Source organism: Cynocephalus volans, chromosome X (assembly GCF_027409185.1).
Source record: "Cynocephalus volans isolate mCynVol1 chromosome X, mCynVol1.pri, whole genome shotgun sequence".
NCBI classification, from domain to species: Eukaryota; Metazoa; Chordata; class Mammalia; order Dermoptera; family Cynocephalidae; genus Cynocephalus; species Cynocephalus volans.
The window spans coordinates 123,855,560-123,869,467 of NC_084478.1; positions in this window are offsets into that span (position 1 = coordinate 123,855,560).

The following is a 13,908-nucleotide window of genomic DNA, read 5'->3' on the forward strand; positions in this document are numbered from 1 at the left end:
TGCTGTTTGTAATGTTTGCTTTATTTTTAGTCCATATCCTTGTGAGAGGTAGTGTGCATTGTGATGTATTTACCTTTTTTGATTAGTTGCTTCTCTCTCTGATTTTCAAGTTTGCAATTTACTATATATGTATGTAGCTCCTTATAGTTTATTCCTTCTTTTGGAAAACAAATCCATATGTGCAAAAACTATTTTTAAAATCCATTAAAATGTTATTAGGTGAACATTTCATGTTTATGAACTAAAACGATACTTAACAATTCTCTATTCCCTTCATTGACATTACCATTGTTGAACTTGATGGTATTGAGTTTATTTACTTTCAATACTCTATTATAGAGAAAGTATTAGCAACATTTTAAGGAAGGAGAAAATGAAATAGCAAATCTAATGTAATTTATAGGTACTATTTCATTCGCAATAATCCACTTTTTTACCTGCCTTTTGATATATTTTCTCATAGGAAAACAAACATCTGGATATTTGAAAGCAAGCAGAGGACTGTGTTTCTGCTAAGCAGAAGATAATAACTAGTAAAACAATGAATTAGAATCTGTTTGTAATTCAAATAAACAAGCTAATTATTTAGCTAGCAATATGCTTTTCTTAGCATTATTAAGAGCCATTGATAAATAATATTTTTTTTTAAAGTGCATTTTCACAAATGGGGTAGAATTCCAAACCTTTTTTTATTTCATAAGAAAGGAGCACACTTGAAAGGAAACTCCTGTTTGCAAAAATGGAGTGCCAGGGCTAGCCAGTTAGCCCGGTTGGTTAGAGTGCAGTGTTATAACACCAAGGTCAGGAGTTCGGATCCCCATACTGGCCAGCTGCCCAAAAAAGAGTGGAGTGCCAACCTTGTTACTTTTAGAGAACAGGAATTTTCTAAATATAATTGTATGATGTTGATTAATAAGGTATAATAAATAGATCATGACCTTGGAAAATAAAAAATAAATCAAAGGTCAGTTTGAAACTTACTAGTTGCTGTCTGCGTGTTACAGATATTCCACTTTCTCCCAAGTAAGATTTTCAGTAGCTTGAACATAGCACATAGCAACACCTACTAACTGAATGGTAGACACAGACTGGGTGCTTAGTTTGTTCATTCATTCATTCATTCATTCATTCGTTCATTTAAAAAAATATTTATTGAGCACTCACTATGTGCTCGATGCTAGATTTAAGGAACTGAAGAAGAGAAACAGTCCATGTTTTCATGGAGCTTACGTTTAGCAAATACACATTTATTGATTGATTGAAACAGTATTTTTTACCTTAGTTACTATAAAGTGAACACTCATGTAACCACCACCCAAATCAAAAATAAAATATTACCAGAACTCTCAACCCCTTCTCAGTCATAGCCTTTTCTATTTCTACCCTCAAAGATAAACACGAAATTGACTTTTATAGAAATCATCATCTTGCCTTTCTTTACACTTTGATCACCAAGATATGTATCACCTAGCATTATGGTTTAGTTTTGCCTACTATCGAAATTTATATAAATTGAACCATTTAGTATTTAGGATTTTTTGCTTGGCCTCTTCCATTCAACATTTTGTTTGTTGCGTGTGTAGCTGTAGATCATTTTTATTGCTCTTCAGTATGATGCAGTATTTTTAAATGAATATACCTTTCTTGGCTTTAAATTTCCTAAATGTAAAATTAATTCATATACATTACTTATTTATTCCATGATAGATGTATTTTACCTATTTTGGAACTTCATATAAATGGAATCATATAGCATCCACTTTTTTGAGTCCGACTTTCCTCTCTCAAAATAATGCATTTGGGGTTCTCTGAAAACAGGATCTAAGATGGCGGTGGCTGTGGTGGTTGGCGCTGAGTAGCTGAGGTGGAAAAGGCGGCCACTGGGCCTTAGACAGCCGGGAAACTTGTGGACCTTCCTCTTGCCGTCTCTTAAGGGAGGACTGCTGCTGGTGGCCGGTCGTGCGGGCAGACCGCCACTTTGCCCTTGGCAGGAGAGGCTGCCTCGTTTACAGGCAACAGCTTTGAAGTGTGGAGCAGGAAAAGAACTGTTTCTTAGCTGCAGCGGCCAGCTGCCATATTCAGGATTCGAGGTTTCAGGCCAGGATGAAAGAAGATTCCTGGGAGCGCACAAGCGGTGCCGCAGGACCAAGTGAGCAGCCCGAGGCGGCGGCGGCCGCGGACGGGGACAGCGATGATGCAGAGGCAGAGAGGGAGCCACCGACCCAGCCCAGCCCCGTGAGTGAACCCCAGCCCGGCCCTGCTCAGGGGGCAGATGCCCGCCCAGCTTCCGCCTTCCCCACCAGGCCACTCACTGGCCCCGAGACTGCCTCTGTTTTCTCAGGTGGTGGTGGCTCCAGCCCGGCTCAGCCAGGCCTGTCCTCCTCACGCAGCTCGGCTCTTCACTGAGGCTTTCCACTTGCTTTCCCCGGCGAGGGGCTTCCCGGGGCCTGCGGGCCGGCCTCCCGTCCCACTCCCTCCACGGTTCTCTGGCGGGGTTGGTGGCATGGGGCGTCCCTGGCCAGTGTCAGGAAGGCAAGGAAGTATGGGCTGGGCCAACTGTCACTCCACCACACCCTGGGCTCCGGCCCCCGGTAAACTTTCTGCTACCAGGAGGCAGATACCATCTCTACGGCCACCAGGTAGAAAAATGCCTAACCGATTCCTGGTTAGGAATAGTGTGGTCGGAGCATTCCCGAGTTCACTTGAACCTGCCAGAGAGCTGATTATGGGCGGGCACCAGAGTCAGTCTGTGCCGGGGGGATTCAAAGGTGAACCGTGTGCTGCGGGTTCCTCCCCAGAGGAGCTCACGCTCTGGTGTGGGATATAAGACAAGTACACAAATAACCACGATACCAGTAGGAAGGTGATAAGTCCCGAGAAAGATCTACACAGTACTACAAAGGCAACCAGAGTGACCGGTCGTCTGCGCCTAGCAGAAACCTGGTAGACTTCCTGGGCAAGGTGGTGCCTGCCGAGCACAGTCTTGAAGGCCCGGCTGATAGACGAGGGTTGCAGAAGACACATCCCATCCCAGCCCAGTGCGCACAGAGCGGGGAGACATCCAGCTAGGGAGGCGGAGACTTGGCAGAAAACACACAACCTGCGGGGCTGCCATTGTGAGATCCAGCAGCCCAGCCTAGTGCGCACAGAGTGGGGAGATGTCTGGCTAGGGAGGCAGAGACTCGACAGAAACCACACACCCTGTGGGCCTGCCACTGCGTAATCCAGCAGCCTGGGCCAGACCACACAGAACAGGGAGAAGTCCTGCACGGGAAGTGGAAGCTCAGCAGAGACCACACACCCTGTGGTACCACCCCATGACCCAGCAGCCCTGCAGAGTCCAAGCTGACCAGAGGGGTGGCTCCCCAAAGAGGCCCAAGACCCGAAGCAACCACACATGCAAGGCGCTAGTGGCCAACAGAGCAGTCAGTGAGGTAGCCATACCAAATTGGCAACCCCAGCAATATCTTAGTCAGACAAAAGTGTGAAACCTGTGGACTGTAAAACCCCCTGCCACAATGAATAAACATCAAATAAAAGATACGAGAAATACGAAAAATCAAGAAAGTATACCACCAAAGGGTAATAACTCTCAAGCTCTAGATCCTATAGAACAAGAAGCCCTTGAAATGACTGACAAGGAATTTCGAGTGATAATTGTAAGGAAACTGAATGAGATACAAGAAAACTCAGCTAGACATCATGATGAAACAAGGAAAAGTATAAAGGACCTGAAGGAAGAAATGTACAAGGAAATCAATGCCCTGAAAAAAAATGTGGTAGAACTTGCCAAACTGAAGAATTTATTCAGTGAAATAAAAAACACAACAGAGACTTTAACCAGCAGGCTTGCAGAAGTTGAAGAGAGAACCTCTGAACTTGAAGATGGGCTGTTTGAAATAACACAAGCAGACAAAAAAAAAAAAAGAAAAAAGAATCAAAGACATGGAAGAAAATCTGAGAGAGATAGCAGACAACTTTAAGCACTCAAATATCCAAGTCATGGGTATTCCAGAAGGGGAAGAAAATGGAGATTGCATTGAAAACATATTCAACAAAATAGTGGCAGAAAACTTCCCAGGTATAGGAAAAATCACAGATCTGCAGATCTAGGAAGCTCAACGATCTCCAAACATATTCAACCCAGAAAGGCCTTCTCCAAGACATGTTATAGTCAAATTGGCAAAACTCAGAGACAAAGAGAGAATCTTAAAAGCTGCAAGAGAGAAGCGTCAAATCACCTATAAGGGAGCCCCAATCAGGCTAACATCAGACTTCTCATCACAAACCCTAAAAGCTAGAAAGGAATGGGATGATACATTCAAAGTACTAAAAGACAAAGATTGCCAGCCAAGAATACTCTACCCTGCAAGGCTATCCTTCCGAAATGAAGGGCAAATAGTATATTTCTCAGACAAACAAAAACTGCAGGAGTTCACTACCACAAGACCACCCTTACAAGAAATCCTCAAGGGAGTACTGGGTTTGGTTCCCGAAAAATAACTACCACTGCCATAAAAAAGCAAGAAAAATCAAAACCCACTAGTATAATAAAAATGGCATTCATGAAGAGAAAACAAACAAAAACACTTTCTACAACCAAAGGAACCAACAAACACAGAAACCAAACAGTAAATCAGAAAGCAAGGAACAGAAGACACCTAAGACAGCCAAACAACCAATAAAAAGCTAGGAATAAATCAACACCTTTCAATAAAAACTCTTAATGTAAAAGGCTTAAATTCCCCAATCAAAAGATACAGACTGGCTGACTGGATCAAAAAGGAGGACCAACTATATGCTGCCTAAAAGAGATCCACCTCAGCCATAAAGATTCACATAGACTAAGAGTGAAAGGATGGAAAAAGATTTACCATACAAACAGAAAAGAAAAACGAGCTGGAGTAGCTATTCTTATATCTGACAAAATAGACTTTAAACTAAAAACCATAAAAAGAGACAATGAGGGACACTACTTAATGCTAAAAGGACTGATGCATCAAGAAGACATAACAATCATAAATATGTACGCACCCAATGTTGGAGCAGCCAGATTTATAAAACAAACTCTATTAGACCTAAAAAAGGAAATAGATACTAATACCATAATAGCAGGGGACCTGAACACCCCACTGTCAATATTAGACAGATCATCTAGGCAAAGAATCAGTAGAGAAACACAAGATCTAAACAATGCTCTAGACCAATTGGAATTGGCAGATATCTACAGAACATTCCATCCAACAATCTCAGAATATTCATTCTTCTCATCAGCACATGGATCATTCTCCAGGATAGATCACATATTAGGTCACAAATCAAGTCTCAATAAATTCAAAAAAATTGGAATTGTCCCATGTATTTTCTCAGACCACAATGGATTAAAACTAGGAATTAATAACAAATGAAACTCTGGAAACTATACAAACATATGGAAATTAAACAGCATTCTAATTAATGACATATGGGTCCAAGAAGAAATCAAGCAGGAAATCAAAAAATTTTTTGAAACTAATGAAAATAATGATACATTATACCAAAACCTGTGGGATACTGCAAAAGCAGTATTAAGGGGCAAATTTATTGTATTAAATGCTCAGCTCAGAAGAATGGAAAGATGGCAAGTGAACAACCTAACACTTCACCTTAAAGAACTAGAAAAACAAGAACAATCCAAACCTAAAGTTAGCAGACGGAAAGAAATCATTAAGATCAGAGCAGAACTTAATGAAATTGAAACCCAAAAAACAATACAAAAGATCAATGAATCAAAAAGTTGGTTTTTGGAAAAGATAAATAAAATTGACAAACCATTAGCATGGCTAACAATAAAAAGAAGAGAGAAGATTCAAATAGCAAATATTAGAAATGAAAAAGGCGATATCACAACTGATTCATCTGAAATACTAGGAATCATTCAAAACTACTATAAACAACTATACGCCAACATATTTGAAAATCTGGAAGAAATGGATAAATTTCTGAACACACACAAGCTCCCAAAACTGAACCATGAAGATGTAGAAAATTTGAGCAGACCAATAACAATAAAGGAGATTGAAGCTGTTATCAGAAGGCTCCCAACAAAGAAAAGCCCAGGACCAGGTGGAATCACAGCAGAATTTTACCAAACATTCAAAGAGGAATTGACACCGATCCTTTACAAACTATTCAAAAAGATTGAAACGGGCGCAAATCTCCCAAACTCATTCTGTGAAGCAAACATCATCCTGATACCAAAACCAGGTAAAGATATAACCAAAAAAGAAAACTACAGGCTGATATCCTTGATAAATATAGATGCAGAAATCCTCACTAAAATACTAGCAAACAGAATACAGCAACACATACGTAAAATTATTCACCACGATCAAGTGGGATGTATCTCAGGGATGCAAGGTTGGTTCAACATACACAAATCAATAAATGTGATACACCATATTAATAAAGTCAAACACAAGGACCATATGATCATCTTTATAGATGCTGAAAAAGCATTTGATAAAATTCAGCACTCATTCATGATAGAGACCCTCTATAAGTTAGGTATAGAGGGAAAGTATCTCAGCATAATTAAAGCCATATATGACAAACACACTGCCAATATCATCCTGAATGGGGAAAAGCTGAAAGCTTCTCCTTTAAGAACAGGAACTAGACAAGGATGCCCACTCTCACCACTCCCATTCAACATAGTGTTGGAAGTACTAGCCAGAGCAATCAGAGAAGAAAAGGAAATAAAGGGCATCCAGATTGGAAAAGATGAAGTCAAAGTGTCCTTGTTTTCAGATGACATGATCCTATATATCGAACAGCCTAAAACCTCTACAAAAAAACTCTTGGAATTGATAAATGATTTCAGTACAGTAGCAGGATACAAAATCAACACGCAAAAATCAGTAGCATTTCTTTTCTCCAATAGTGAATATGCAGAACGAGAAATCAAGAAAGCCTGCCCATTTACAATAGCCACCAAAAAAATAAAATACTTAGGAATTGAGTTAATCAAGGATGTGAAAAATCTCTATAATGAGAACTACAAACCACTGCTGAGAGAAATTAGAGAGGATACAAGAAGATGGAAAGATATCCCATGCTCTTGGATTGGAAGAATCAACATAGTGAAAATGTCCATACTGCCCAAAGTGATATACAAATTCAATGCAATCCCCCTCAAAATTCCAAAGACATTTTTCTCAGAAATGGAAAGAACTATCCAGACATTTATATAGAATAATAAAAGATGACATATAGCCAAAGCAATGCTGAGCAAAAAAAAATAATGCTGGAGGCATAACACTCCCTGACAGTAAGCTATATTACAAAGCTATAATAACCAAAACAGTATGGTACTGGCATAAAAATAGACACACTGATCAGTGGAATAGAATAGAGAATCCAGAAATCAACCCACACACTTACTGCCATCTGATCTTTGACAAAGGCACCAAGCCTATTCACTGGGGAAGGGACTGCCTCTTCAGCAAATGGTGCTGGGATAACTGGATATCCATATGCAGGAGAATGAAACTAGACCCATACCTCTCACCGTATACTAAAATCAACTCAAAATGGATTAAGGATTTAAATATACACCCTGAAACAATAAAACTTCTTAAAGAAAACATAGGAGAAACACTTCAGGAAATAGGACTGGGCACAGACTTCATGAATACGACCCCAAAAGCACGGGCAACCAAAGGAAAAATAAACAAATGGGATTATATCAAACTCAAAAGCTTCTGCACAGCAAAAGAAACAATTAACAGAGTTAAAAGACAACCAACAGAGTGGGAGAAAATATTTGCAAAATATACATCTGACAAAGGATTAATATCCAGAATATATAAGGAACTCAAACAACTTTACAAGAAGAAAACAAGCAACCCAATTAAAAAATGGGCAAAAGAGCTAAGTAGGCATTTCTCTAAGGAAGATATACAAATGGCCAACAGACATATGAAAAAATGCTCAACATCACTCAGCATCCAGGAAATGCAAATCAAAACCACACTGAGTTCCCATCTCACCCCAGTTAGAATGGCTAAAATCCAAAAGACTCTGAACGATAAATGCTGGCGAGGTTGCGGAGGAAAAGGAACTCTCATACATTGTTGGTAGGACTGCAAAATGGTGCAGCCTCTATGGAAAATGGTATGGAGGTTCCTCAAACAATTGCAGATAGATCTACCATACGACCCAGCTATCCCACTGTTGGGAATATACCCAGAGGAATGGAAATCATGAAGTCCAAGGTATACCTGTTCCCCAATGTTCATCGTAGAACTCTTTACAATAGCCAAGAGTTGGAACCAGCCCAAATGTCCATCATCAGATGAGTGGATACGGAAAATGTGGTACATCTACACAGTGGAATACTTACTCAGCTATAAAAACGAATGAAATACTGCCATTTGCAACAACATGGATGGACCTTGAGAGAATTATATTAAGTGAAACTAGTCAGGCACAGAAAGAGAAATACCACATGTTCTCACTTATTGGTAGGAGCTAAAAATTAATATATCAATTCACACACACACACACAAAAAAAAAAAAAAAAAGAAAAATAACGGGGCAGGGGGGAAGAAGATATAACAACTACAATTACCTGAAGTTGATATGACAAGCAAACAGAAAGGACATTGTTGGGGGGAAGGAGGAGAGGGAGGAGGAGGGAGCTTTTGGTAAGGGGCAACAATAATCAACCACAATGTATATCGACAAAATTTTTTAAAAAAAGAAATAAATTTTAAAAAAATAATGCATTTGGAATTTACCCATGAGGTTGAGCATATTAGTTATTTATACTTCAACAAAATTTTCTCAAAGTACATAGTAGTATCTCACAGGCTACTGAGGCTCTCTGTTCATTATTTTTCAGTCATTATTTTCTCTATGTTCTTCAGATTGGATAATTTTTACTGTTCTATCTTCATTTTGAGTAACATGCTTATTTGTTTTTTAATTGACAAATTTGATAATTCAAATTAGAAAATTTAGATGTCAACTTATGCACATTGGTTTAATATGATGAAAGTTTACATGTTGTGGAAGGTCGCGATTTTACCATTGTTGGAAAGCTTAAACTTTCCTTCTGAATTTTCAATAATTGAGTCTGCTAAAATAAACTGACAATAAACAGCTTAATGGGAAAAAAAAAAAACATTTTAATTGTAATACATGCACACAGGGACCTCACAGAAAAATATGATACTCAGAAGAGGGGCCAGATGGTTGAAGTTTTTACAGCATTAAGGAATAGGGGATTGAGGCTTTTGGGGAGAGTGGTGACAAGAGAGAAAGAGGAGGAACTACACAGTAAACAAAGGTTGTCTAATGAAGATAAAGTCTTTCAGATAATAGAAGTTATATGAGAGTAGCCTCCAGAAGAATAGGATGGCTTGTGTGTGTGTATGTGGTAACTTTTACTGATATTTTATTGATATTGGCCTAACCTAAGTTCGTTTCAATAGGAATGGAAAAAAGTTAACAGTTTATGAAATGTTAAGGAGATAAAATGACAGAATTCAGCAATGACTTGATATTGATAATCAAGGGTAAAACCCAGGTTTCATTTTTCTGTGTTAGTCCCTGTCCTCTAAGAAGCAAGTTACTAGACTAAGAAATGATATTCAGTTTTGATCTAGATTTCAGTAAAGAGAACTGGCTTGAAGGTATAGATCAGCATATAAATGGTAATTAAAGTCAGGAAATTGAATGAAATTGCCCCAGAGAAGTGTGTGAAGTGGAAAGAAGGCCTAACACAGTATTCCTCACATAAAAGACCGAGCAAAGGAGAAAGTTCACACAGAGAAGATTTTTTTAAATTTCATTTTATTTTATTAATATTATTTTTTTACATTCTATGATGTTGTGCAGAGCAGTTGGGAGGGAGAGGAAGAGGAAAGGGGAAGGAAATGTGAAGGAAGAAGGAGGAAGGAAGAGGGACAGGATTGAGGCCTGTGGCACCCCCCTCATTCACGCAGGGGCGATTGGAGAGCTTCCAGCAGTGGCTTGGTCATTGCCAGTCCGGGTGCAGATGTCAGGGGGCTGTGGCAAAAGCCTTCACCTCCCACCACCCCAATTCGGGAACCCAGGGCCCTTCTTGCTGCAGGTTGGTGGTCATGGCCAGGCTGGTTGCACATGTTGGGGGGTGGTGGGGGGTGTGGCTGAGGCCCGAGGCCCCCCACCACCCCAGCTAAAGAGAGCCTGGGGCACTTCCTGCAGCAGCTCTGTGGTTTCCCTGGGCTGGTTGCTCATCAAACAGAGAAGATTTTTTAAAAAGTTGCTAGATGAGTAGAAATTAAATCAGGAAAAAAAAAAAGGTGTGTTAAACATTATCAGCAGTGTTAAAAATGGCAGAGAGGTCAAAAAATAATAAATAAAAAGGTATTGCATAAAAGGAAAATAGAGGGGTCCAGATGGCCATGTTAGAAATTGCAATGAAGAGGTATGGGAATCTCAACAGATTACTGGGGGAGTAAACGAGGTTAGAATTCATTAAGAGATTAATATGATGTGGTGTAGAAATGCAAAACTTTCAATTCTTAAAAAAAATTATTATTTATTCTTAGCATATTCATTATTACAAATCATGATTTTTCTTTATGCCCTTTACCCTACCTATCACTACTCAAACCCCACTCTCTCCCTGCCCCCCATCTCTGGTATCCTTAGGTTTGTTCTCTCCTTCTGAAAGTTCAATATATTGTTGCAGTCTTTTCTTTCTTTATTTCTCTTTCTCTCTCTTTCTTTTTCTTTCTTTCTTTCTTTCTTTCTTTCTTTCTTTCTTTCCTTCCTTCCTTCCTTCCTTCCTTCCTTCCTTCCTTCCTTCCTTCCTTCCTTCCTTCCTTCCTTCCTTCCTTCCTTCCTTCCTTCCTTCCTTCCTTCCTTCCTTCCTTCCTTCCTTCCTTCCTTCCTTCCTTCTTTCGTAGCATCCAGTTATGAGTGAGACGTGGTATTTCTCTTCCCTTGTCTGGCTTATTTCGCTTAATATAATTTTCTCCAGACTCATCTATGTTGCTGCAAATGGCAGAACTTTGTTCTTTTTTATGGCCGAGTAGTATTCCATTGTATATACAAAAATTTCCTTATCCAGTCATCCATTGATGGACACTTAGGTTGGTTCCATATTTTGCCTATTGTAAATAGAACTGCAGTGAACATGGGAGTGCAGGTATCCCTTCAACATGATGATTTCCATTCCTTTGGAAATATGACTAGTAGTGGGATTGCTGGGTCATATGGTACTTCTATCTGCAGTTGTTTGAGAAACCTCCATACAATTTTCCTTAATGACTATGCTAATATATAGTCCTACCAACAGTGTAGAAGGGTTCCCCTTTCCCCGTATGCTCACCAGCATTTGTTATTTTCAGTCTTTTTAATAATGGCCACTCTAACTGGGGTGATATGATATCTCAATTTGGTTTTGATTTACATTTCTCTGATGACTAGTGATGCTGAGCATTTTTTCATGTACCTGTTGGCCATTTGTATGTCTTCCTTTGAAAAATGTCTATTATCTCCTGTTTTAGTCCTTTTTGTGTTGCTATAACAGAAATGCCTGAGACTGAGTAATTTATAAGGAAAAGAGGTTTATTTGGCTTACGATTCTGGGACAGCTGCATCTGGCATGGGCCTCAGACTGCTTCTACTCATGGTGGAAAGTGGCAGGGAGCCAGCAGGTACAAGCACATCACATGCTGACAGGAAGCAAGAGAGAGGAAGCAAGAGCAAGAGAGAGAAGTTGCCAGGGTCTTTTTAAGCAATGAGCTCTCACAGGAACTAATAGAGTGAGAACTCACTCATTAATTCCCCCTCCGCCAGGGAGAGCATTAATCCATTCATGAGGTATCCGCCCCCATGAGTCAATCAGTTTCCAACACTGCCACACTGGAGATCAAATTTCCACATGAGTTTTGGAGGGGACAACACATCCAAACCCCATCATCTCCTTTGCCCATTTTTAATTGGATTATTTTTTTTTTTTACTGTACAGTTGAGTTCTTTATATATTCTGGATATTAATCACTTGTCAGATGTATCGTTTTCAAATGTTTTCTACCATTGCATAGGTTGTCTTTCTACTCTGTTGATTTTTTCCTTTGCTGTGCAGAAGCTTTTTAGTTTGATATAATCCCATTTGTTTATTTTTTTCTTTTGTTGCTTGTGCTTTTGGGGTCTTATTTATAAAGTCTTTGCCCAGGCCTACTTCCCAGAGTGTTTCCCCTATGTTTTCCTTTAGTAATTTTATGGTTTCAGGTCTTATATTTAAGTCTTTCATCCATTTTGAGTTAATTTTGGTATACGCATTTTAAAATAGTCACACACAAAACAAACAAACAAACAAACAAAAACAAACCTTAGAAATCAATTTAACCAAGAAGGTGAAAGATCTCTACAATGAGAAGTACAAAACACTACTGAAAGAAATTAGAGAGGACACAAAAAAGTGTAAAGATACCATGCTCTTGAATGGAAGAATTAACATCATGAAAAGGTCCATTCTATCCAAAGCAATCAACAGATTCAATGCAATCCCCATCAAAATACCAATGGCATTCTTCACACAAATAGAAAAAGCAATCCTAATATTCATATGGAACAACAAAAGACCCTGAATAGCCAACACAATCCTGAGCAAAAAATAAATAAATAAATAAAGCTGGAGGCATAACACCACCTGACTTCAAAATATACTTCAAAGCTATTGTAACCAAAACAGCATGGTACTGGCATAAAAACAGACACTTGGATCAATGTAACAGAATAGAAAACCTGGGAATCAACCCACATACTTACAGCCAATTGATCTTTGACAAAGGCAACAAGACCATACATTGGGGAAAAGACTGTCTCCAATAAATGGTGGTGGGAAAATTGGGTATCCATACGCAGAAGAATGAAACTGGACCTGCATCTCTCACCATATACCAAAACTTTTGATTTTTAAAAGACCCTTGATGATCAAGTGGAGAAAACAAGTAGCTGCAAGGGCTTTTTTATTATTATTTTTCATGTTTTTCTTAAAAATAGAAAGGTATCATATCATAAATAAAATTAATTAGTGAATTTAGCAATGTTTTCCAAATTAGACTTATATATGTTAGTATTTAAAAATCCATTGTATTCATAAAATAACCATTTATAGTGTCATCAAAATATAAAATATTTAGGAATTAATCTCACAAAAGATTTCCAAGATTTCTACCCTTCAGATGACAAAATTTGCTAAAGAAAATTTTAAAGGCCTAAATAATTAGGGGGAGATAATATGTTCATGAATAAGAAGGCAGTATTTTGAGATGCCAATCTTTCTTAAGTTTATCTATAGATTAAATGCAATCACAATCAAAATTCCAGCAGGCTTTTTTTTTTTTTTTTTGAAAAAATTGAAAAATTATCAAGCTGATTCTAAAATGTGCATGGAAATGTAAAGGAACTAGTGAAAGACCAGAATATGCCACTCCAAAATATGAAGAATTTTTGAACCGAAGACAATTGAGAAGCAGGTGCAGAAAAGCTCTCTGTCCTACCCCTGTTTGTCTATTAGCAAGATATAGATTTACAGAGGTAAAAAGGATAGTGTCTCCTTTCCCTTCTACCACAGAGAACAGTGTTAATCACTGAACTCAACTTTAGATTGTTATTACCTGGAGATGGTACCAGAATCCACATTAACAAACTTTACTAACTAGCCTTTATCTGCCATTTATTTGCCTACCCACAAGTCACCATCCTTAGAGACTGAAGGTCCTTTTCCTTTGTCTTGTCACTTCTTTAAAAATTATTCTTTGTTGAAGATGCTATACAAGGTTGAATTGAAAGGCGCTTCTTTGAGAACTACTCATTCCCATGTGTATGTGAAATATACATGTTAATAAACTTCTGTTTGTTTTTTTC